Source organism: Cetorhinus maximus, chromosome 24 (assembly GCF_964194155.1).
Source record: "Cetorhinus maximus chromosome 24, sCetMax3.hap1.1, whole genome shotgun sequence".
Classification (NCBI taxonomy): domain Eukaryota; kingdom Metazoa; phylum Chordata; class Chondrichthyes; order Lamniformes; family Cetorhinidae; genus Cetorhinus; species Cetorhinus maximus.
The window spans coordinates 789,849-815,574 of NC_135902.1; the positions used below are offsets into that span (position 1 = coordinate 789,849).

Consider the following 25,726-nt stretch of genomic DNA (forward strand, 5'->3'; position numbering starts at 1 on the left):
AAGTCTCAAGGCTCTGCTGATTGCTGCTTCTCACTACATTACATTTTCATCATCTACTGTACAATACAACTTTATCACGATATTTCATTCCTCAAAAACTCTCAAAATTACCGAGTGGGATAATAGGTAAGTAGAAAAAAGGACAAGATTGAAGTCAATGGAAGAGACTCTTTCACGCAGTGAGTGTTTGGGGTCTGGAGTGCCCTGCATGGGAATGTGGTGGAAGCAGCTTCAGCTGAGGCATTCAAAAGAGAATTAGATTGTGCAGGGTTATGGGGAGAAGGCAGGGGAATGGCACTAGTGAATTGCTTATTCGGAGAGCCGGTGCAGACAAGATGTGCCAAAAGGCCGTCCCCTGCACTAACAATTCTGTGATTCTTGAGAATCATGTGCAGTGTAAAACAGGTTACTGACTCACTGAGCCCATTTCACACTCCTGTCCTGGCAATTTCACCCCACAAAGCCTGCTCACAGTAAACTTCCATTAGCAACAAAATAAACAGAACTCCAGCCGTGATTCCACTCCGTGTTCGGAAGATAATTATGGATGACAAAGATCATCGAGCCCAGGTCATCTCATCCATCCAGAATGACATACAAATATGTGTATCAGGAGCAGCATTAAGCCATTTGTGCCCTCAAGCCTCCTCCGCCATTTGATAACATTGCCTACATTATACTAGCGACTGCAACTCAAAAGTACTTAATTGGCTGTAAAGCAATTTGGGACATTGTGAAAGGTTCTGTATAAATGTAGGTTTTCTCTTTTATTACACCTCCATGCAGTAGGCAGAATGACTGTAGCAATAGTGACTTTAAAGGCCAAATGCTGATTCTCGAAGGATAATTAATCACAGCAATCAACTAACTGATGTTAGGAAAGTGGCTACAAAGTAATCACTACATTTACAAAACAATTCATCTGGCTAACAAGCTCTCTTGCCATTCTGACTTCTCTGGTGCTAAAACACAATATACCATATATGGCATTTACCTCTTTTACCCTAATGACACTCTCCCCAGGATTTGTCAGTCGGACATCTACGAACAGCTCAGGAAAAATGTAGATTGAATGGTTGATCTAAATTTTTCAGAAATGAATGATATATGGTAGAAAAATTCAGTACGGCTTTAACTCAAGAACTAGATTATTTCCACTTTCCTGAGAAACTTATGAAAATTATGTTGTACACTGATTTTATGGACTAAAATGGAAAAATATACTATGTGGCAGCAATATCCTGAGAGAAATCATTTGTAAAAGTAGTTAAGTTAAAGAATTAGGTTTCTATAAAGGCCCTTTATGGTAAAGGTCCTTTACGCTGGTTCTCTAGGATTTCGCTGGATTTTTTTGCCAAAGGTACAATGGATGATCTGAAAGATCAGAGAGATTTTAGTCCCACAGTGTGACCACCTTCTGCTAGATTTTAAACAGGATGGTAAAGGGTGGGGTGAACCTAGGACGGAGTAGAGATTTGTAAACCTTTCTTTGAGTAGTCTCTTAGTGACAAATAGGCATTTCGTTCCCAGGCCTGGCAAGAGTAATAAAATGGGCGATAGTGAGTCAACACCCTGTTTCGCATCATTTCCGATTTTTAATTTCTTGAATTTATTTTGATGAGGCCCAAGATTCTCAAGCCTTTGGTACATCATCTCAGCATGTTAACAGAATTGTGCCTACTTTAGGGCATAATGAATATTTAGACTGCTATTTGTATGTTGGTTTAAATTCAAAAGAGAATTTTGAGAAGTGTACAGTATTTGATTTTGTGGTATTAAACCTTCTAGGTGACGCCCCAACCCCCACATCCTCACAGCATCCAATTGGCTCTAATATAATTAGAGATTTCATTTACCATTTTTCAACCAAGAACACTCTCGGCTGCTACTGACCTTCAAGCAGCTTTCTGGTTTTCTGTGGGGCTTTCTGAAAACAAACGGAATCACAAAGTTGCCCAAAGGTTAGAAGCAGCAGCACAGCAACATAATGAAACTATCAGGCTGATGGTTCCAAGTTTTTTAAAGCCGGTCTTTCAGGTCTGAAGCTCATCTGATGGACAACAAGAAAGTCAGTTTAAAACCCTTAGCTCCCAGGCCCCACTGTTAGGCACTGTCTGTACCCACCACCTCTCCTGGGTCTTGCTTCATAGCGGTTTGATGCAACTAAAGAGCTTGCTAGGCCATTTCAGAGGGCAGTTAGGAGTCAACCACATATCTGTGGCTCTGGAGTCTCACAACCAGGTAAAGTGGCAGATTTTCTTCCCTAAAGGACATGAATGAACCAGATGGGTTGTTACAACAATTGGCAATGGCTTCATGGTCATCATTATTGGTTTTTAATTACAGATTTATTAATTGAATTTAAATTCCACCAGTTGCTGTGGTGTGGGATTTGAGCCTGAGAGCATTGGTCTGGACCTCTGGATTATAGTCTAGTGACATTGCCACTGTGCAACTGCCCCCCACCCCAAGTCATTCGTATAGATCACAAAGAACATTCCCTGGGGAACATCGCTGTGTACTTCTTCCCAGTCTAAAAAACAAACATGTATCAGTATTCTCTACTTTCTGTTTCTCAATCAATTTTGCTGCTTTAATCCTGATTGTTAACAAAATAGAAACCATGTCATTTACACGGCACTTCAAATACCTTTTAATACATCTGTGCTGACTTTCATTTTTTAGCACACGCTTTCCTAAATACCAATTTATTTTCTGCTGGATTAATGGCTCAAAGTTTCTGCACCATTGGCACTGACCGATCAGGTTTATTCCTTTCCTTTTTTTTTAAACGGGGGCGTAACATTTGCAACCCTCCTGTTCTGTTCTCTGGTACCATCCCCATCTCTAAGGAAAATGAAAAGATTGTGGTCAGAACTTCTGCAATTTCCACCCTTTGTTCCCTCAATAACCTAGGATGAGTCTTATTCCAGAATGAGTACTTTACAGCTTTGAGGACTGCCAACTTTTTAAGTACCCCCTCTTTATCTACTTTTATCCTATCCGATGTTGCTACTGTCTCCTCGTTTACTGCTACATTAGCAGCCCCTTCACCAGTGAAGGCAGATGCAAAGTACTCATTTAGTACTTCAGCCATGCCTTCTGCTTTCTTAAGAGGATCTCCTTTGGATCCCTAATTGGCCCACTCTTTCTTTTGACTATCCTTTTATTTGTGTGTTTATAAAAGACTTTTGCTTCCCCTTTTAAGCCAGCTGCCAATCTATTCTCATACTATCTCTTTGCCATTCTTGTTCCTTTTATTTTTAGCTCATATATATATTCAACTTGTTCTCTGCTGTATCATGAGCTTAAGCCTGCTCTTTCCATACATCTTTAGTCATCTAAGAATCTCTAGCTTTGGATGCCCTTCCTTTCTCCTTCAGGAATGTGTCTACTCTGTACTAAAGCATCTACCCTTTTGAAGGCCTCCCAATTTTCAATTTCTGTTTTATTGACCAATTTTTGATTCCAGTTCATCTGGGCCAGAACCAATTTGAACTGGTATTAGTCCTCCTCTAGATAACTATTTTGCACTTGATTTTATCTTCTTTCCCATGACTATTATAGTACACTTCCACCGAAATATGCTGCATTTGCCTCACTTCATTCCCAGAACTAAATCTAGTACTGCTTCCTCATTGGGCTGGAAACAGGTATCCACGAGGTGCTGTTGGCCATCAGTGGTGGCAATAGTATTCAACCGTAATCTGCCATCAAACCAGGCGACCAATCATGGTTTAACGGTGTGGAAAATATGTCAGGAGCAGCACTATGCATATTGAAAAATGAGGTGCCAACCTGGTGAAGCTATATAAGACTACATTCATGCCAAACAGCATGCTATAGGAGAGCAAAGCAACCCCACACCCAGTGGATCGGATCAGAGTTCTGCAGTCCTACCATGTGCAATTAGTGGGGCAAACTATATTGGATTTAGCAATGAGCCAGATTTAGGTAATGATGTGTGAGCACTTATCAAATAGTGATGATATACAAGATTCTGAGGGGATTTAGATAGGGTAAATACAGTCTTGGGATAAGGGGCCAATCACTTATGACTGAGATGAGGCAAAATTACTTTGCTCAAAGGATGGTGAATCTTTGGAATTTGGGTTGTGAATGTTCCATCATTGTCTATCCCAGCCTTAAATGTATTTTTGTTAGGTGTTTCAGAGAATCGAGGGATATGGGAAGTGGGTGGAATGTGTAGTTGAAGTCCAATTTCAGCCTTGATTGTATTGAATTGACAGAGTAGGCTTGACAAGCCATATGGTCATCTCCTGCTACTAGTTCTTGTGTAATATCATTAAGTTCAACATTGTCTGCTTTTTCCCTCTCAAACACTATCTCCTAAGATTCAAGCCTTGAGTGAGGCTGACTCCAGCGAGATGAGATGGAGACTATCTGCAGTAAACTGAACAAATTGTTATGGCTAAAATGATAAGATCAGTGGGAGTTTTTATTAAAAAAAAAGTGATACAGAACCAATTTATATCCCAAAAGGGCAAGGGTTCTGCTTGCCTAAAAAAAGCCATGATAGGCCAAATGGCCACCTTCTGTGCTCTGTTGATTCTAAGGCACCCTTGTAAAATTGAAGTCACTGGGGAACAAGGGGAGAAAACTCCACAGGCTTGAGTCATACCTAGCACAAAGAAAGATGGTAGTTTGTGTTTGATGGCCCAATTGTTTTCAGCTGCTTCATCAATGACCTTCCCTCCATCATAAGGTCATAAGTAGAGATGTTCGCTCATGATTGCCCAGTGTTCAGTGCCATTCGCAACTCCTCGGATAATGAAGCAGCCCGTGACTGCATGCAGCAAGATCTAGACAACATTCAAGCTTGATATGTAGCAAGTAATGCTTGAGCAGGCAATGACCATCTCTAACAAGATGATCTAATTATCTCTCCTTGACATGCACTGGCATTACCTTCAGTAAATCCCCCCGCCTCCCCAACACAGCAATATCCTGGAGTTTGGCATTGACTACAAATCTAACTAGAGCAACCACATAATTAATGTGACTGGAAGAGCAGGTCAGAGGCTGGGAATTCTGTGGCATGTAACTGACTCCCCAAAGCTTGTCCACCATCATCTACAAGGTAAAAGTCAGGAGTGTGATGGAATACTCTCCACTAGCCTTGATGAGTGCAGCTCCAGCAACACTCGAAGCTTGACACCATTCAGGACAAAGCAACCCACTTGATTAACATCCAATTCAACACCTTAAACATCCATTCCTTCCTCCACTGACAGACATACAACGGCAGCAGTGTGTACCACCTACAGGATGTACTGCAGCAACTTGCCAAGGGTACTTCGGCACCTTCCAAACTCATGACCTCTCCTAGTTAGAAAGACAAGGCTGTGGGAACACTACCACCTTCAAGTCTGTCCCCAACACCAACCCCCACCACTCCCCATCACACACCATCCTGACTTGGAAATATATTGCTGTTCCTTCATCATTGGGAGTACCAGGTTTTGCCTCAACTGTAACACTGTGCACCTAAGCCACAAGGGCTACAGTGGTTCAAAAAGGTGGCTTACCACCATTTCTCAAGGGCATTTGGGGATAGGCAGTAAATGCTGCACCAGCCAGCGATACCTGCATTTCCTGAATGAATTTATTAAAAATTCCCAAAAACAGGTGCTGACCAAGAGTTCTGTTATACACATTTCAAGAATTCCTTCCCTTTCTTTGCCCTTTACACTGATGCTATCCCGTTCTATATTAGGATAATTGAAACCCCCCATTAACACTCTTCTAGTTCTTGCATTTTTCTGTCATTTACCTACAAACTTTCTATCTCTTCCCACTTTTTTGCTGGCTCATATACACTCTGTAATATAATAGCTGCAGTATCATACCTTAATTTTAACCTTGGACTGTCTTTGGCCCCACAACTGCGTCATCTCTCTTCAGTACAATATTAGTTTCTTTGATCAATGTTGCTAACCTTTTTTTTGTCTTCCCCATCTTTCCTGAATGCCCTTGTAGACAAAGGAATATTAGTTCCCTATCCTACCTTCCTTTGAGCCAGGTCTCTGTTATTGTCACTATATCATAGTCCCAAGTGGCTCCTTGTGCTTGCAGCTCACCTACTTTATTTATCACATGTTCATCTTGGACTGTTTCACATTTGCTCCCTGGCTGATCACTCCTATGAATTCTTGGCCTCTCCTCAACGTCTACATTTTGTTTCTTCTCACTAAGTTTTCACCCTTCTACCTGTAGGAGTCAGTTGGATCTTCTCTGTTGTTTCAGTTTGGAAGTTCCTTGTGTGAGCAGATCTACTTTAATTGGGACTATATTGTTTTTAAATGGCAGAAAACTGGATTTTATTTTGCTCTATTTTCTGCAGTCATCAGGGTGACGGGTGGGGTGGGTGGTGGAGTCGGGGGGGTGTGGGGTGGGTGGTGGAGCTGGGGGGGGTGCGTTTGGGGAGGATGTGGTGGAGGGGCAGGTGTGCAAGTGAACTTACTGATTCAATATCACAAGCAACATTAAAGCACTTTTTTGGTAAAGGTTATTTGAGCCTCTGTTTGTTTGGGGCGTTTCACTACCCATGTTTGTACAAAGCAGGATGAGTGTGATCTCTGTGTAAATGTAACATTGTACAATGTCAGTCTCAAACTCTGCCTTTGACTCTTAATGTCTATTGTGGTGAGCGGCGTTCATGAGAGCTCCCTGAACGTGATTGTAGTTTAAATAAACTAGTGGTACAGAATCCCAACGAAACCTGTGCCCAAGGCTTTTCCTTCTCTAGTAAATTTGGTTTATTTAATATATTTACTGGTAATGATCCATTATGGGCAAAAATGTAATAAGTCATTTGTAATTCACCTCCAATTGTGGACCTGTCCCTACTAATACTATGCCCCAGTGTTGTACAGAGGCCGGTCTATCTGGGTTAATTTTTTACAGCTGAATCAATATCAGAATACTTGTCAGTTGAGGATGGAGGGCGGGGAAGTGAAGCATTCGCTCTAGTTTCTGTAACATGACCCTTTGTGTGCTTTGGCAACAGTTTACTTTCCAGAACTGGTTTAGTGAGCTGTACTTGTCCTGTACTGTTGGGGTGGTAGAGTTTCGCTCATTTTGAACTGCTGCACAATAATCTGGTAATCCTTCAGTGATTCACCCAGGCCTTTGACAATTATATCCTCCCCCATATCACAAGCCCCTCATTTTCTTTCCTTGTTTCCCCCACCCCATGCCACATCTGATCACTGCCACTCTCCTCGCTGCCCTCTTCTTCATTCCTCATTCTTGATCCACTTGGGAGCCTCTGAGACATCTCTGGCATTCCTTCCTCTAACATTGGATTCTCTTCAATTCCTGCTTCATCCTTTGCTGTCCCACCTGCTTATTCCTTTCTCCCAATGAGAAGCTCTGCCTTGAGGCTTTCTCTCTCCACACCTATTATGCTCTTTATTTTTGTGTACCCCCACCGTTTCATCTGAAAAATTACTTAACTAGAGTCTGAACATGGAGTGGTGGTAGAAAGATAAAATCTTTGTTTAAACTTCTAACATCTCTAGCCACAGGTAAATATTCCAGTTTGGGAGAAAGAGTAGAGCCCTCTCTGGTATGCCAAACTGTGCATCCTTACTATAGACCAAAAGCCACAGGAATCTTTATTGTTCAGTGGATATAACACTAGGAGTGTTCCTCCAGAGTCCTGAACAGCATTGATCCTGAAACAAACATCAGCAACCATTTGTATATTTGCAGCAACTTTAACATCACAAAACATCCCAAAGTGCTTCACAGGAGCATTATGAAACAAAATAAGACACCTAACCTCATAACGATATATTGGGTCAGGCGACCAAAAACTTGGTTATGGTGTTAGGTTTAAGGAGTGTCCTAAAGGAGGAAAGCAAGGTTGAGTGTTGTAGAGGGAATTCCAGACAAACATCTTTGAAATAGATTATTGTATCTGGTTGTTGGCTCAGTGTTTGTGGGATCTTGCTATGTGAAAATTGGCTACTGTGTTTCTCCACATTACAATGATTATACTTCACAAGTACACGTCCTGCTTCCTGTAAGGACTCCATCCTGTTCTCTCAGTTCCTTTGCCTCTTTCGCATCTGTTCCGATGGTGCCGCTTTCCAAAACAGTGCTTCTGACATGTCTTCCTAACCGAGGCTTCCCACCCACGGTGGTTGACAGGGCCCTCAACCGTGTCAGACCCATCTCCCGCACCTCTGCCCTCGCACCTTCCTCTCTCTCCCAGAACCTCGATAGGGTCCCCCTTGTCCATCGTCATTTTGCAGGGACTGTTTCCTCTGGGACACCCTGGTCCACTCCTCTATCACCCCCTACAGCTCAACCCCCTCCCACGGCACCTTCCCATGCAATCGCAGAAGGTGCAACACCTGCCCCATTACTTCCCCTCTCCTCACCGTCCAAGGGCCCAAACACTCCTTTCAAGTGAAGCAGCATTTCACTTGTACTTACCTCAATTTAGTCTACTGCATTCGCCGCTCCCAATGTGGTTTCCTCTACATTGGAGAGACCAAACGCAGACTGGGTGACCATTTTGCGGAACACCTTCGGTCTGTCCGAAGCATGACCCAGACCTCCCTGTCGGTTGCCATTTCAACACACCACCCTGCTCTCATGCCCACATGTCCATCCTTGGCCTGCTGAAATGTTCCAGTGAAACTCAACGCAAAATGGAGGAACAGCATCTCATCTGCTGATTTAGGCACTTTACAGCCATCCGGACTTAATATTGAGTTCAACAATTTCAGATCATGAACTCTCTCCTCCATCCCCACCCTTTGTTTTTGACCCCCTTTTTTCAAATATTTACTTAATTTTTATATATATATATATATATATATATATTTTTTTTTTTCCCCCAGCTATTTCTATTATTATTTTTAAAATTTATTTCCATTCATTGTTTTATCCCCCACCTTTTAGCCTATTTTGATCTTTTCTCCCACACCATCCTCTTCCCCCTCTAGGGCCACCTGTCACTTGCTCATCCTGCTTTCTACTCTTAATGTCACCATTAGCACCTCCTTTAGCCAGTATCACCACTAATTACACCCCTTCGACCTTTTGTTTATGACATCTTTTGCAATCTCTCCTTTGCCTCCACCTATCGCTGGCCCTCTATCGGGCTTCATCTGTTCCACTCCCCCTTATACAGTATATATTTCGCCACATTTCTACTTCTCTTTAGTTCTGAAGAAGAGTCACCTGGACTCGAAATGTTGACCCGGTCTTTCTCTCCACAGATGCTGTCGGACCTGCCGAGTTTTTCAAGCAATTTTTGTTTTTGCTTCACAAGTACTTAATTGGCTGCAAAGTTAGGGGACGTTCTGATGTTAAAGGCACTGTATAAATTAAGTTTTTTTTTAAGCTGTCTCTTTTGTCCTTTGTACTTGCAGCTCAGGGTTGTAAATAATTGTGTATCACAAGCAGCAGACTACCTCAGCTTCCTTACTATATAGATTTTTACCAGAAGACTAGAATAACAACAGAAACCTATTTGTGTAGCTCCTTTGTCACAAGGTCCTTCACAGGAGCATTATAAAGCAAATTTTGACATTAAGCCACAAGAGGCAATATTGGTCAACAAGGTAAGCTTGAAGGAGGAAAGAGAGGTGGAGAGGTTTAGGGAGAGAATTCCAAAGCTTAAACCCTTAACAGCTGAAGCCATGGCCACCAATGGTGCAGCAATTAAAATCCAGGGTGCTGATGAGTCCAGAATTAGAGAAGCATAGATATCTCGCAGGGTTGGAGAAAATTACGGTTAGGGAGAGGCAAAGCCATGGAGGGATTTGAAAACAAGAATGAGAATTTTAAAACTTAGGTGTTGTGTAACCAGGAAGCAGGTGGATGTGGGCACCAGAGATTTGGAGGATCTCAAGTTCAGAGGGTAGAACATGGGAGGCTGGCCAGGGGAGTGTTAGAATAGTCAAATCTCAAGGTAACAAAGGCATGGATGAGGTTTGTTACGATCTGGTTAGGGACCAGTAACTTTTTGTTTAAAGTGGACAAAGTCTGAAATCCAAGGTACTTAGCAAGACAATAAAGCCGAAAGATTCCAGTTTTAAACAAACCAAAATAAAAGTTACCATACTAAGTCCAAAAAGTAAAACGATTTACAATATCTATCTTATACTCATTCAGAATTAACATGAGATGCATGTGAATGAACAAGCAAATTGTTTGAACAGACTACATTGTACAATAAATGGCAGATGCAACCAGGCAGATCCCACAGATTTCTCAGCAACCTGTCCAGACTTCAGTGTCCATTGAGGATTTGTTAAAACTCTGTCTCCCTCATAAGGGATTTCACGTCTTCCCTTTTGCTCTCGCTCTTGCTTTCTGCTGAGTTTTTCCAGCATTTTCTGTTTTTGTTTGATTTTCAGCATCTAGAGTATTTTGCCTTTATTTTATGAGACAAGGGATGCAGCAGTGGCAGAGGGTTTGAAATCAAAATCACTTGTTCCTCCTAAGCCTGCTTCACTTTTTTATTCATTCATGGGATGTGGGCTTCGCTGGCTGGGCCAGCATTTATTGGCTATCCCTAGTTGCTCTTGAAGGTGGTGGTGAGCTGCCTTCTTGAACTGCTGCAGTCCATGTGGTGTAGGTACACCCAAAGTGCTATTAGGAAGGGAGTTCCAGGATTTTGACCTGGTGACAGTGAAGGAACGGCGATATATTTTCAAGTCAGGATGGTGTGTAACTTGGAGGGGAACTTCTAGGTGGTGGTGTTCCCATCTATCTGCTCCCCTTGTCCTTCTAGGTGGTAGTGGTTGTGGATTTTGAAGGTGCTGCCTAAGGAGCCTTGGTGAATTCCTGCAGTGCATCTTGTAGATGGTACACACTGCTGCTACTGTGCGTCGGTGGTGGAGGGAGTGAATGTTTGTGGATATGGTGCCAATCAATTGGGCTGCTTTGTCCTGGATGGTGTCAAGCTTCTTGAGCGTTGTGGGAGCTGCACTCATCCAGGCAAGTGGGGAGTATTCCATCACACTCCAGACTTGTGCCTTGTAGATGGTGGACAGGCTTTGGGGAGTCAGGAGGCGAGTTACTCGTTGCACAATACCTAGCCTCTGACCTGCTCTTGTAGCCACAGTATTTATATGGCTGGTCCAGTTGAGTTTCTGGTCAATGGTAATCCCAGGGTGTTGATAGTGGGGGATTCAGTGATGGTAAATGCCATTGAACATCAAGGGGCGATGGTTGGATTCTCTCTTGTTGGAGATGGTCATTGCCTGGCACTTGTGTGACACGAATTTTACTTGCTATTTGTCAGCCCAAGTTTGGATAGCACAAGTCCTGTTTCATGGGGACCAGATGTGCTTTTTCTGCAACTCTGATTGATGTAGGATACATAAACTCAACCCATGCAAGTTTTGTATTGTGAACAGTGCAGTGATCTTGACACCTTGTATAAAAAAAAAAAGGTCTAAGCTTGTGGAAGTGACAGGTTAGCAATTAATAGCTTCACAAATATTCCTCATAGAGATAGTGGATCTCAGCCTGAATTATATTCCACAGCAGTAAATGTGGTGCAATTAGGCTCAGTGCCCTGGGCTGGGAAGGGGAAATATCAGCTGGGGTTTCCACCTCTGATTTCTATCAAGTGATCCTCTTCTTCCCTGCCCCACACTTAACTGGAAAGTGTGTAGAGTATATACAACACCGGATGAGGATAGGACAGGGCTCAGTTGATATCCACCACTGCCTAACACATGATGGCTATGTTCCAGGGAACTGTATCCCAACAATGATGAGCACCTTCAGGAGGGAAGAACACTGACAGAAATGTGAAACAAAACCAGAAAATGCTGGAAAAACTCAGCAGGTCTAACATCATTTGTGGAGAAAAAAAACAGAGTTAACGTTTCGAGCCTTGTCATAAGGCTTCGAAACGTTAACTGTTTTCTGTTCTCTATAGGTGTTGTGAGACCTGCTGAGTTTTTCCAGCATTTTCCATTTTTGTTTTAGATTTCCAGCATCTGCAGTATTTAGCTTTTATATTGACAGAAATGTATTGATTATAAATATTACACCTGCTGTTGATTCAAACCTGCCTGACTGGGTTGCTAGTTTTATTGGCACAATTAAATTGTTTTCCATGATTTTCCTAATGTTACAATTGCTGGCGAATCTTAGAGCTTTGGGCGTGGAGCTCAAATGTTTTATCTTGACTTGGGTGAGCAGCTATCACTGAGCCAAAACTCAGGCTAAAACATGATTCAGCCAGTCTCAGCAGCAATGGCAGAAAATGCTGGGGAGTAAAGGTTAAAATGGATGTTGGAAGTGGGAGAGGTCAGTGGCTGTGTGTTTTGCTGCATTGTTACACTGCTGCCCTTTGAACCCTACCTTCCATTGAATCCTGCAACACTAACTTTGTGGTTGCAATGAGCACCTTCGTGGTGTTTAGACTTGGCTGGAGCCTTAGCGGCTGCTCAAGCTTCAATCACAGGGTAGACTGAGCCCTGGTTAGCTCGTGGAGCCTGTTCACACTGAACTGAGATCAGACCTGTTATCCCAGCATGTGAGTGGTTTTCAGAGAAGGAACTGTTCAGTTGATGGCCTGTGATTTGTTTTATGAAAGTAATTCAGGCTGAGATTAAACTTTGCTGCTGAAATCTTGACCTGATCTCTGACCAGTTCTCCAGTCAGGTGACTGGTTTCATTTTAATTACAAAGCAAATACTGCAGATTAGCTCTAGATTCCAGCTGGAAAGTGACACATGCGCAGTCTGGGCCCTGTAATTTGATTTAGCTGGGTTGAGCTCTGATTTAGCTCTGCTTGTTGTCTTGTAGGGACTCATTGATGTCTTGCCAGAAAAAGTCCCAGGCTTTAAATGTCTGATAATAGAATAATAGTTTTCCACAAATTATTTCCACCATCATTATCATTAGTAGAATTAGTTTCCACAAACATTTTAAACCAGCATTTCATGACTTCCCTTTAAATTGATTTTCTTAGAAATTGCTGAGTTCTCCGATTCCTGGAAGTAGGTTGAAAATACAGGAGGCGGCAGACACATTCACCCACAAACTCCCAAAAAATCCATGAAAAATCAATGACAGGGGTGACAAATGGGAGAACATCGCACCTGTACGTGGAAGTAAAAGAATCTGTGAGGAGCTGCTCCTCCAATCGCACACAGTTTCTCTCTCCCGTTTGCTGCTGATAGACCCCTTGGTGAAATGCAATTGAGTATCAGCAGCAACCATGGGAGGGAAATAACCTGTGATTGGAGGAGCAGTGGGAAAGTAAGTGGCAGCGCCTGAGTACTGGAGCGGGGGCATGAGAGATTGTACCAGAGAGAGGGGGAGCAAGCCTGTGTTGGAGAGTGAAGGGGGTGGGCGGTGGGGGAAGAGGAGGGGGACTGCATTAGGGGTGGTGAGAGAGGAGGAGGGGGGACTGCGTTTGGTGGGTGATGACAGTGTGGGGGGGTGTGGTGGGAGAGGATTGCTAAGTTGGGTAGCTTGGGTAGAGTCAGTCTGGGTAGAAATAAGAAATAGCAAGGGAAAGAAGTCCTCGGTGGGAGTAATCTATAGGTCCCCAAACAGTAGTTTAGCAGTAGGGCACAGTATAAACCAGGAAACACTGGGAGCATGTAAGAAAGGCACAGCGATAATCATGGGTGATTTTAATATGCATATAGACTGGACTATCAAATTGGCAAGGGTAGCCTTGAGGGAGAGTTCATAGAGTGTATTAGAGATTGTTTCTTGGAGCAATATGTTGTGGAACCAACCAGGGAGCAGGCTATTCTGGATTTGGTTTTGTGTAATGAGATGGGATTAATTAATGATCCTCATAGTAAAGGATCCTCTAGGGAAGAGTGATCATAGCATGCTAGAATGTCAAGTTCAGTTTGAGAGTGAGAAACTTGAGTCCCACACCAGTGTTCTGGAGTTAAACAAAGGTAACTACATAGGTATGAGGGCAGATTTGGCCCTAGTGGACTGGGCAGGAAGACTACAAGGTAGGACAGTTGATGAACAGTGGCAGATATTTAAGGAGATATTCAATTCCTCTCTCCACCACTGATGCACAGTAACAGCAGTGTGTTCCATCTACAAGATGCACTGCAGGAACTCACCACCAAGGCTCCTTGAACAGCACCTTTCAAACCCACAACCACTACCACCTAGAAGGACAAGGGCAGCAGATAGATGGGAACACCACCACCTGGAAGTTCCCCTTTAAGTAACTCACCATCTTGACTTGGAAATATATCGCCGTTCCTTCACTGTCGCTGGGTCAAAATCCTGGAACTCCCTAACAGCACTGTGGGTGTACCTACAACACATGGGCTGCAGAGCTCAAGAAGGCAGCTCACCACCACCTTCTCAAGGGCAACTAGAGGTGGCCAATAAATGCTGGCCCAGCCAGCGAAGCCCACATCCTGTGAATGAATTTTTAAAAAAAGTCAAGGGGGTGACTGTGAATCTGGTTTGACGAGTTTATTTGGAGGGAGAGTTTTAGGAGGACAATGAACTATGAGAGAGCACAATGAGTTGAGATTAAGATGGAGGTTGTAATCATCCCTCATGGCAGAGCCTGAGGAAGGAAAGCATTGAAGAATGAGAGAATTTGGATGTTAGAAAATGAGGATCTTAAATAAAATTTATTTGGATAGGAAATCAGTTGAGTAAGTGTAGTGGTGGAGTGTAGAGCCCATCTATTGAGTTTTTGCTTCTGTACCAAACCTTATGGTAGCTAAGTTCAACCAAGAAAACTCTGCCCCTCGGGCAAATAATGATATCTGTTCCAAATGGAATCAGCCAGTCTTTGGAAATACGAGTGCCAAGTCTGGTCTGCCAGAGGCTGCGTTCCCTTGCTTCACAACTGTTTAGCATACCGCTAAGAGACACAAAACCTTTTCTCCATCTCATTACTAGCTAGATTTCTACAAGTCACTACTTATTTATCCTATCTATACCTCTATATTGTAAACCGATGTAGAGAAGTAACAATTCACACCTGACACATTTTATAGTCCGACATCATTGCTAAACCACGAGTATTAATTACAAACAACACTTTCAAAGAAGGAAGGACCCGCAATTGGAAGCAGGGAACAATACAGCTGACTGCAGCTCGAGCCCATATACTGCACACAGTAGCTTACCAAAACTGAAATTAAAGGCTTCTGTAAAATCAGGGTCAACTGTTCAAAATATAAAGCAGACTAAAAGAAAATTTTAAAGTCTAGAAGATTGGACTGTGTAAAATCAAACAGAGTACTGAGCTTGTGTCAAGCCTGAATATGTAATACAAAGTTATCCATGACTCAAAAGGGACCTGGATTAACCCAGTCCAAAGGATAGATTGAAACAATCCATTCAGCCGGCTATGCTACTTCTCTCTACTCCCCAGCTCTCTCACTTTCTCCCAAGGCTCTGCCTAGCTCTAGTCTTTAAACTCGCTTTTTTTCTTTCTCTCCTATCTCACCTCATGCCCTCCCTGAGCTCATCTTGTCCTTGAGGCGCACTTCCTCCACCCTATTCCCACAAAATTGATGACCACCCAGCGTTCTTTCCCGGCTCCCATTTTAGTTGATTTTTATCTCCTGTCTCCTCTCCTTCAAAGATCATTTCCCTCTCTCTCCTCCAAATCTGCCATCAGTACCCTTCTACTCAGAAAATTTATTCCTTAGCCCCTCCATCCTTGCAAACTACTGCCTCATCTCCAACCTCCCTTTCGTCTCCAAAGTCCTTGAACATGCCATTGCCTTCCAAATCCGTGCCTTTCTTTCCCAGAACTCCATTGGTGGGATTTCCTGGCTCCTCCTGCCGGACGGATCTTTTGGTGCTGCTGAAATTGAGGTTTGAATGGTCTGCCTCAGGGAAACCTGCTGCAGGGCCAGAAAATCCCCATTCATGTAGGAAAACCTCCATCAGATTTCCACCCCTGCCACTGTACCTAAATTATGATTATCCAAGACACCAAATGATGCCTCTTGTGACTGACAGTGGTAAACTATCTCTCTTCTTACTTCTTAATCTCTGCAGCCTTTGACACAGTTGACTGCATCATCCTCCTCCAATGCCCCCCTTCAATGTTCAGCTTGGTTGGAGTGCATTCACTTGGTTGCATTCTTACCTATCCGGTTGTAACCAGAGTATCACCTGTTTCTCTTGCCCTTTCCATACTGTTACCTCTGGTGTCTCCCAAGGATCTATCCTTGGCCCCTCTATTTCTCACCTACATCAGTGACAGTGTCCAGCTGTGGCTCAGTTGGTAGCACTCTCACCTCTCAATCACAAGGTTCTAGGTTCAAGTCCTATTCCAGAGCTTGAGCACAAGAATCAAATTGATTCAAACTCAAGTACAGTGCTGAGGGAGTACTGAACTGTCTGATGTGCTTTCAGTTGAGACATTAAACCAAGACCCCATTGCACTGCTTGAGTGGATGCAAAAGCTCCCATGGCACTACTTTGGAGAAGAGCAGGGGTGCCCTGACCAATATTTATCCCCCATTCAACATCACAAAAGAATAGATTACATAATCACATCAGTTTGTGGAAATTGCTGGGCATATACTTGCTGTCACATTTCCTACATTACAATAGTGACCTCACCCTTTTTTTAAAAAAAACTTTATCGGCTGTATAATGCTTTGAGAAGTCTAGTGGTTGTGAAAAGCACTATATAAATGCAGCCTCTTGTCGTCATTATCCAAAAACAGTGTTAGTTTTCATGTCCGCTGATATTCGGCTTTATCTCTCAACACCTTCTTTATGTCTAAATTATCAGACTGCTTCTCTGAGATCCGATACTGTTCGAGCTGAAATTTCCTCCAGCTAACTATTAGGAAAACAGAAGACATTGTCTTCAGCCCCTGCCATGAACTGTGTCCCTTAGCTACTGATTCTGTCCCTCTCCCTGAAATCTCAATGGCTGAAAACTGATTGAACCAGACTGATGGCGACCTTAGTGTCACATTTGGTACCAAGATGAGCTTCTGATCACATATCCACATCACCACTAAGACAGCTGATTTTCATATTGTCAGACTGCATCCTTGCCTCAGTTCATCTACTGAAACCCTCATAGATGCTTTTGTTATCTCTTAGACTTAACTATTCGAGTGCACTTCTAGCAGAGCCGCCCTCCCCCCACGCACCCCAATCTCCCACCCTCTGTAAACTTGGTCATCCAAGTCCTATTCATCCTTCAACCCTGTGCTCAATGACCTACATTAGCTCCAGTTAAGAATCATTTTGATTCTAAAGTTCTTTTTCTCCAATCCCTCTATGGCTTTGCCCCTTCCTATCTCTAATCTCTAACAGCTGACAGCCCTCCAAGCTATCTATGCTAATGGGATGGTTTTGAGCTGCCAGTCCCTGCTTTCAAATGACATTCCATCGATTTGTTCTGCATAGGTGTGTAGAGCGCACATTTCAAACTGGGTCCCTCGGATTTCATGGTTTTTGAGGACTTTCACTTCCTATTTTGCATGTATGGAAACATTTTGTTCAGTGAGGACATTGTTTCACTCGGAGGTTAGGATGGTGCTTCATGGGACAGTCCATATTTGCAGTGGTTAACCCTTCAAAAATTTGAAAAGCTGGAATGAAATACAAAATACAGAAGCAGGCGGAACATTGGTTTGTGTCTCTCTAGTTCAATGGGAATGTGCTTCCGAACTGTAACAGTGAATTTACAGAGAAAATCAGGAGTACGGTGAAATTCAGTTTCCTACAAAGAAAATGGTCTCGGGGAGCAAGGTGTGAGTCACTGTAGGGCTTTATGATTCTCGGAGCCTAAATGGATGGCCGGAGAGACTGAGGGTTTCAATTATCAACCATCTCCACAGTTGAGGGCATTAATGTTGGTCAAATTTCTGGGATACTGTTGTTGCTGAAAACTAAGATACCAACAGGTAGTGACATGAAATTTGAAGGTCTCCTTCAAAAAGCTGACCCTAGCAAAGCTCCTTGCACTGAAAGCAGGTAATCTGTTTCTCAAAGTCCCAATTAATTAACCTCCACTTCATTCATCTCCTGTCAGTTTGTGTCCAGTCTGACTTGAAAGCAGCAAAAGTGCTGCCCATGAGAGGACCAGCTATGGTTTAGAATTGGAGTCATTTACAGCACAGAAGGAGGCCATTTAGCTGATTGAGACCATGCTGGCTCCCCACTGAGAAATCCAGTCTGTCCCAATCCCCCGCTCTATCCCTGCAGGTTTATTTCCTTCGAGTGCCCATCCAATTCTCTTTTGAAATTATTGATTGTTCAGTGCACATGTACCTTCCACAGGCAACCAGGTCAAACCTTGTGGAACTATAGTGAACCTGGGATTATTTACTGGCTACAGTGAGTATGAGTCTCTTCATTCCTGGGGTGGGCTGTGACATGCATGGACATTGTAAGTGGATTTTTTACCCGGAGAGCAGTTAGAATGTCAAACTCCCCACCACAGGGAGCAGTTAAGGCGAATGCATAGATGTATTTAAGGAGAAGCTAGGGGTGCACATGATGGGGTGGAGAGAAGGAATAGAAGGATTTGCTGGTGGGGTGGGCAGAGGCTTGTGTGAAGCATAAGCACCAGCATAGGCTGGTTAGGCAAGGAAACCACCTGATCAGCATATGCTACGCACCACCCCTCCCCACACCCCAATTCCCCCCAGCTGATGAAACAGTGCTCTTCCATATTAAACACCACTCGGAGGAAGCACTGAGGGTGACAAGGGTGTAGAATGTACTCTGGGTGGAGGTCTTCAATAGTCAATCACCAAGAGTGGCTCGGTAACACCACTGCTGCCCAAGCTGGCCGAGTCCTAAAGGACATAGCTGCTAGACTGGGTCTGTGGCAGGTGGTAAGGGAATCAACAAGAGAGAAAAACATACTTGACCTCATCCTCAGCAACCTGCTTGCCACAGATGCATCTGTCCACGACACTATTGATAGAGTGACCACCTCACAGTCCTTGTGGAGACACAGTCCCGCCTTCACATTGACAATACCCACCATCGTGTTGTGTGGCACAATCACCATGCTAAATGGGATAGATTTTGAACAGATCTAGCAGCTCAAGACTGGGCATCCATGAGGTGCTGTGGGCCATCAGCAGCGGCAGAATTGTACTCAATCACAATCTGTCACCTCATAGCCTGGCATATCCCCCCACTCTACCATTACCATCAAACCAGGGACTAATCCTGGTTCAATGAAGAGTGGAGGAGGGCATGCCAGGAGCAGCAGCAGGCATACCTAAAAATGAAGTGTCAGACTAGTGAAGCTACAACTCGGGACTACCTGTGTTCCAAACAGTGTAAGCAGCATGTGATAAGCATAGCTAAGCAATTCCATAACCAAAGGATCAAATCTAAGCTCTGCAGTCCTACCACATCTACTCGTGAATGGTGGTGGACAATTAAACAACTCACTGGAGGAGGAGGCTCCACAAATATCCCCATCAGTGCAAAAGATGAGGCTGAAGCATTTGCAACAATATCCAGCCAGAAGTGCTGAGTGGGTGATCCATCTCGGCCTCCTCTGGGGGTCCCCAGCACCACCACCTACAAGGCACAAGTCAGGAGTCTGATGGAATACTCACCACTTGCCTGGATGAGAGCAGCTCCAACAGCACTCAAGAAGCTTGATACTATCCAGGACAAAGCAGCCCGCTTGATTGGCACCCCCACCCACAAACATTCACTCCCTCCACCACCAATGCACAGTGGCAACAGTGTGTACCATCTACGAGATGCACTGCGGGAACTCACCAAGGCTCTTTAGACAGCACCTTCCAAACACACAACTGCCACCATCTAGAAGGACAAGGGCAGCAGACACATGGGAACACCACCTGGAAGTTCCCCTCTAAACCACACACCACCCTGGCTTGGAAATTTATCGCCGTTCCTTCACTGTCGCTGGGACAAAGTCCTGGAATTCCCTCCCTAACAGCACTGTGGGTGTACCTACACCACATGGACTGTGGGCGTACCTATATCACATGGACTTCAGCGATTCAAGAAGGCAGTTCAGCATCACCTTCTGTAGGGCAGTTAGGGATGGGTAATAAATGCTGGCCTAGCCAGTGATGCCCACATCCCATAAATTAATTTTTAAAAAGTCTCCCACTGCTTCCTATCCAAGCTCCATTTAGCCAATTGTGTTGCTGCTATCAGGAGATCTGCTATCATAATATGTCACACTAGCTGTGAGCTTATTTCAAAATTCTCTTCTAAATTTCTCCATGGCCTTCTCCCACCCATCCCTGGTGACCTTCACCTTCCTCCCACTCTGTTCTCCTAGTACTGTCCTTCAATCCTTCCACTACACCCCTGCTCTCTGGAATTCTCAGCCCAGTTCATTCCACCTTGATGCCCCTCACTCCTTTCAAACACTGCTCAAATGTCTCTTCTTTGTCTGATTTCCCCATCCTATCTCCTGTTCTTTCTCATAACCCTTTCCTTCTGACTGTATATACATAATGTCCTGGGCTTGCAATGTTAATGCAAGATCTTATGGAAAATTTGTAAGGGAGAATTGAATAGATATGAGACTAGATGGTTGTTAGTGTTTAGGACCAGTTTATTGTGCTGCCATACCTTGTCCACCCTGCACACTCCTGTGCTGCTAGGTATTATTGTAGGCAGGGATTAAAATCCATAATATTCCTGGTTTTAAAGTTTGAATCCATGCCTTGCCAATAAGCACGTGTATTTATAGATGTAAAATACTGCGGATGCTGGACATCTGAAATAAAAACTGAAAATGCTGGAAATACTCAGCAGGTCTGTCAGTACCCTATGGAGGGGGAAAAATGGTTAATGTTTCAGGTCTGTGACCTTTCACCAGAACTGAGAAAAGTTAGAAATGGGTTTTGAACAAGAGAAAGGGGAAAGCATGGGAGGAAGGAAAGGGTGCAATTCTGGTTGCCACATTACCAGAAGGATAAGGAGGCGTTGGAGAGGGTGTAGAGGAGGTTTACCAGGATGCTGCTTGGTCTGGAGGTTATTAGCTATGAGGAGAGGTTGGAGAAACTCGGATTGCTCTCACTAGAGCGACGGAGATTGAGGGGCGACTTGATAGAAGTTTACAAAATTATGAGTGGCATGGACAGAGTAGATAGTCAGAAGCTTTTTCCCAGGGTGGAAGAGTCAATTACTAGGGGACATAGATTTAAGGTGAGAGGAGAAAACTATAGAGGAGATGTGCAGGGCAAGTTTTTTACACAGAGGGTAGTGAGTGTCTGGAATTTGCTGCCAGAGGAGGTGGTGGAAGCAGGTACGATAGTGGTGTTTAAGAGGCAGCTTGACAAATACATGAATAGGATAGGAATAGAGGGATACGGATCCCGGAATTGCAAAATGTTTTAGTTTGACAGGCAATATGATCGGCGCAGGCTTGGAGGGCCGAAGGGCCTGTTCCAGTGCTGTACTTTTCTTTGTTCTTTGTTTGTTCTTTGAAAGTCAGTGAAAGGTGGAGCAGGCTGGAGAGATTAAATTATAAAAGGTTTCATGATGCAAAAGCAAAGGCAGTGGTAATGGGATGAGAAACAAAAGATATGTCTAGAGGAGGTATGGATGGCAGGATAGCAGCCATATGAACGCAAAGTAAAGGAATTGAGGAAGAAATGAGAGGAAAAAGCAAACCCGCAAAAAAAAAGGTGGGGGTGCTGGGTGAGGGCCTGACCTAAAATTGCTGAACTCTTGCGATGAGCCCAGAAGGCAGTAAAGTACCCAGTCGTTTACAGAACACTGGTTTGGCCTCAGCTGAAGTATTGTATCCAATTTGGAGCACAACACTAGAGGAAGGATGTGAAAGCATTAGAGAAGGTGCAGAAAAGGTTCAAGGTTCATGAGAATGATTCCAGGGATGAGGGACTTTAGTTTTGTGGATAGGTTGGAGAAACTGGGACCGTTTCTTTAGAGAAGGTTGAGGGAAGATTTGATTCAGGGGTCTGAGCAAGAGCAGTTGTGCAGAAACTGTTCCCATTGACGGAAAGGTCGAGAGCCGAGGATCCTGATTGGCAAAGGAACCAAAGGTGTTATGAGAAAAACCTCCAACAGTGAATGGCTAGGATAAGGAATGCACTGCCTGAGAGTGTGGTGGAGGCAGATTCAATTGTGGCTTCCAAAAGGGAATTGGATAAGTATCTGAAGAGAGAAAATTTGGAGGTCTATGGAGAAAATGTGAGTGAGTGGGACTCGCTGAGTTGCTTTTGCAGAGAGCTGGCATGGACACAACAGACTGACAGCCAGCCACCTGTGCTGGAAGCAATCTGATTCTGAAGAGCTCATACCTGGTTGCAGTGTTTCATCTTAGGTGTTAAAATTACTTTCTCCGAGCAGCAGACAATGGGAGAATGATGTGTATATTTTTAAAAATCCATCATTGACCCCCAGTTGGAGCTCCATATTCTTCTTAGATGAGACATTAAGTAGCCCCATTCTCTGACATGGCTGTAAAAGATCCCATGGCTCTACTTGAAGAAGAACGGAGAACAGGGTTCTTCAGATCTCAGGTTCTGAACACAATCTTCATGTGTGGATTTTGAAGTATTTTATTTTGATGTTAAACCTCCTGTCCACTGTTGGTGACAATATTCCATGTTGGGTATAGCACTTGGTTTCTTACTAATTCCATATCTATTAACCTGCTTATATCACTAAATCACTGAATGGTAAGCCATTCGTTATATGGAAAGCACTGTATGAATGTTGCGCTGTTATCGCATCTCAATTACACTAATGTGTAAAGTGCTGGGGACCTGGAACTCTGCCAGAAAGGGTGGTAGAGGCAGAAACCCTCAATATTTAAAAGTACTTAACCTACAAGGCAAAGGACCAAGAGCCAGAAAGTGAGATTCAGCTGGATGACTCCTTGTTGGCTATCATTGGCCATGCTGTAGAGTTCACTGACTTAATGGTTCAGTTTCCAACTCAGCTAATATTTTTGCAACTAACTGCCTGTAACGTACCCTGCTAACTGCTAGGGCATACCTAGTCACACCTGCTCCTGCGTGATCATTTAAGGATGGGAAATGAGATTTGCCAATCAATTCACAATCCATGCTAATATATTGTTGCCAATCCTACAAACCTTATTCTTGTGTAACAACCTCTTTGTCAAATGCCTTCTGAAAATCCCTGTTAGCCATGATCACATTGAATGTTGGAATAGGTTTTTGATCGACAAGGGAGTCGAGGCACAGGAAGGAAAGTGGAGTTGAGGCCACGATCAGATCAGCCATGATCTTCCTGAATAGTGGAGTAGGCTTGAGGGGCCGAATGGCCTACTTCCTATTTCTTATCTTATGATCTTTGGCATAAGGGGCTGTATGGCCTACTCCTTTCTGTTCTGAGGAAGTGCAAAAAGAAATAAATTTCTGGCAGATGAGGGTAAGATGCTGATCTGTGGGGAAGGACCTGGTTAGGAGTAGTAGACTAGTGTGACAATTGTTCACTGATCACCCTCTGCCCTTCTTGCCAAAGCCCCAGAATAGCTGGGTATGGAAACTAGGCTGGTCACTGATTCTACCTGAACACATGACAATTTACAATAGGGCGTATTTGAAATGAGCAGCAGGTAGGACTTGACTAAATATGTGAACAGCTAATTTACAATCCCAAAGACCTAATCCAAGCTGTACAGAAACCTGAAACTTCAATACCTTTTTTAATACCTGATTCTTGTTGTTAAACTGTGATTGTGACTGTTAGCTGCCAAATATATTGTCATGAGGTCATACATCGAGGCTTCCTCACCTGACGTATTCTCCTGTGTGAGTCACTGTGTAACAAGCACCAGAAGTCCTGGGTGACCTTTTCTATTTTCAAATCCCAATTCCTGTACAGCCTAGCTAGCTCATTAGATAGTTGATTCCAGAGTCATTGCCTCAAGCTCCACATTTGGTGAAGATTTTTTATTAAATATTTTTTATTTATTATCTATTTTTACTTTACTACAATTCTTCAGTGTTTTAAATAAACAAAGGCCCTTGTCTCACTATCCTAGATACCCGAGCTACTGAAGAATGCTGTTTTCTACAAATGAATGTAAAGGCGAATAAATAATATAAGATGGAGTAAACCCATGCATTTGAATCTTCTCCAAAAGTTTTATTTGTTAGCATCTGCGAAAATCCCTGTTAAAGCAATGCCACAAAGAATTTCTGATGAGAATTCATTTGCCAGTCATTAATAAAACATAATATTTTGGGGAACAGACAATCCTAACATGATTCTGTTTTAATTTACTTTAATTTACTACTTTAATTAATTTACTTAATTTCAGTTTGCATCTCAGAGCTTAATTTAGACGGTCTGTCTAATTGCAAGTGATAAAATAAGTTGTATAACACCAACTGTACTTAAAAGCATCTCTGATTGACCACCTCTGAGCATGTGCAGGAAGTGCTCCCTTAGTGTTGTGGCACAAATAAACACTTCTTTTTCCCAATGTTTTCAGAAGTAGAGTGAAGGATTGGTGATGTTTTTTCTGGCTTGGCATTTGTGGGCTGTGCCTGAGGGCAGTGTGATTCTGGGAAATTTTGATAAAGGCAGAGATGACGAGGAAATAATCTCACCTTCCCATAAACCTGCCTGGAATTTGTGCTTGGGGAGTGGGTCTCCTTGAAGTAGAATCTTAGAATTTAGAACAGATGAGGAGAACCTTTGGCCCCTTGTACCTGTGCTGGTGTTAGCATTTCGCCTAGAACGATGTATTGCCATCTTATTTCCTATCCTCTCCCCATACCCTTCATATTTCTCAAATACATACCCAATTCTCTTTTAAATGATCAAATCTCTGCCACTTACAGTAAAGCATTTCGTCTTCTAATAACCTTCTGCATGTAAACATTCTAACTCCCTCCTTAGTTCTTCTTTCCATTATGGATAGGAGGGGGTTCAGTTTAAACAGCACTGATTATTTTTCCTCTTGCCACCTGTCGGTAAACAGAGGTGTTTTGAATTAGTTTGTTTTAAAGAATAAGCAGTGATGTATTTTTTCCCAACCCCTCGATATTCATGTGATCCAATTTTACTAACAACCCACAGCGAGCACTCAGAAGACTCTCTCTCATTCAGTTCTCTAATATTGCATATTTCTTTCTCACGTTCAAAATCCACGAAAGGCGTGTCCACAACATCCCACTCTGCATTCACACGGTAAAGGGGGGATAGAGAAAAGGAGGTTTACAGTACGAGGACCACAGAAAAACTGAATATTGGTTCACATGAGTTCCAGAATCCCAAAGTCCAATGAGGAATTCTTTCATGTAGGTGTTGCGAGTTTGGCTGGCTGGAGACTGTAGTTGTAAGGTTTGCTTTTCAGGTGGTGTTGATGTCGCAAGATGAAGTAGGGCACACAGAGATCGAGTCGGCTCTGTTGGCGATGGTACAAAGTCTTCCAGCAGAGTCTGGTTAGATGGGCCGGTTGCCCTATCTGGACGGAGCCAGCATCTCTGTGGCTTGTCAGTCGGACGGTAAAACAGCAAACTGGGTGTGCAGCTCAAAACGGTAATAAACTGTTCAAAAGGCTTGGGTCATGTGATCTTCCTTCTCCACAATGATTTCAAAAAGGGATGTTTATCCAATGTCTGGAATTGGCTTTGTTTTCAGGACTGAATATCTCAGCCATTACAGGTTGAAAGAGGTGCCATTTATGTTGAGGGTTTGGTGTTTGGGAAGCCACTTTCTCAGTAGACCCACTGACTCCACTAGCAAGATTGGCTTATCAAATGCAAATAGACTTCCTGTA

The 25,726-nt window shown here is 43.3% G+C and overlaps 1 protein-coding gene across 4 annotated transcripts in view; it reads left to right on the plus strand.

Annotated features, from left to right (window-relative positions):
• The window catches only part of llgl2 (LLGL scribble cell polarity complex component 2), a 144,400-nt gene that overhangs the window by 13,003 nt on the left and 105,671 nt on the right, over positions 1-25,726 (plus strand). The window contains exon 1 of one of the 4 annotated variants that reach the window (XM_078570641.1): positions 25,467-25,485. The exons of the other annotated variants lie outside the window; for them this stretch is intronic. The gene's annotated coding sequence lies outside the window, so the exon portion shown is untranslated. Of the gene's footprint in view, positions 1-25,466; positions 25,486-25,726 lie in introns of those variants that run through there. 4 annotated transcript variants of the gene reach the window in all.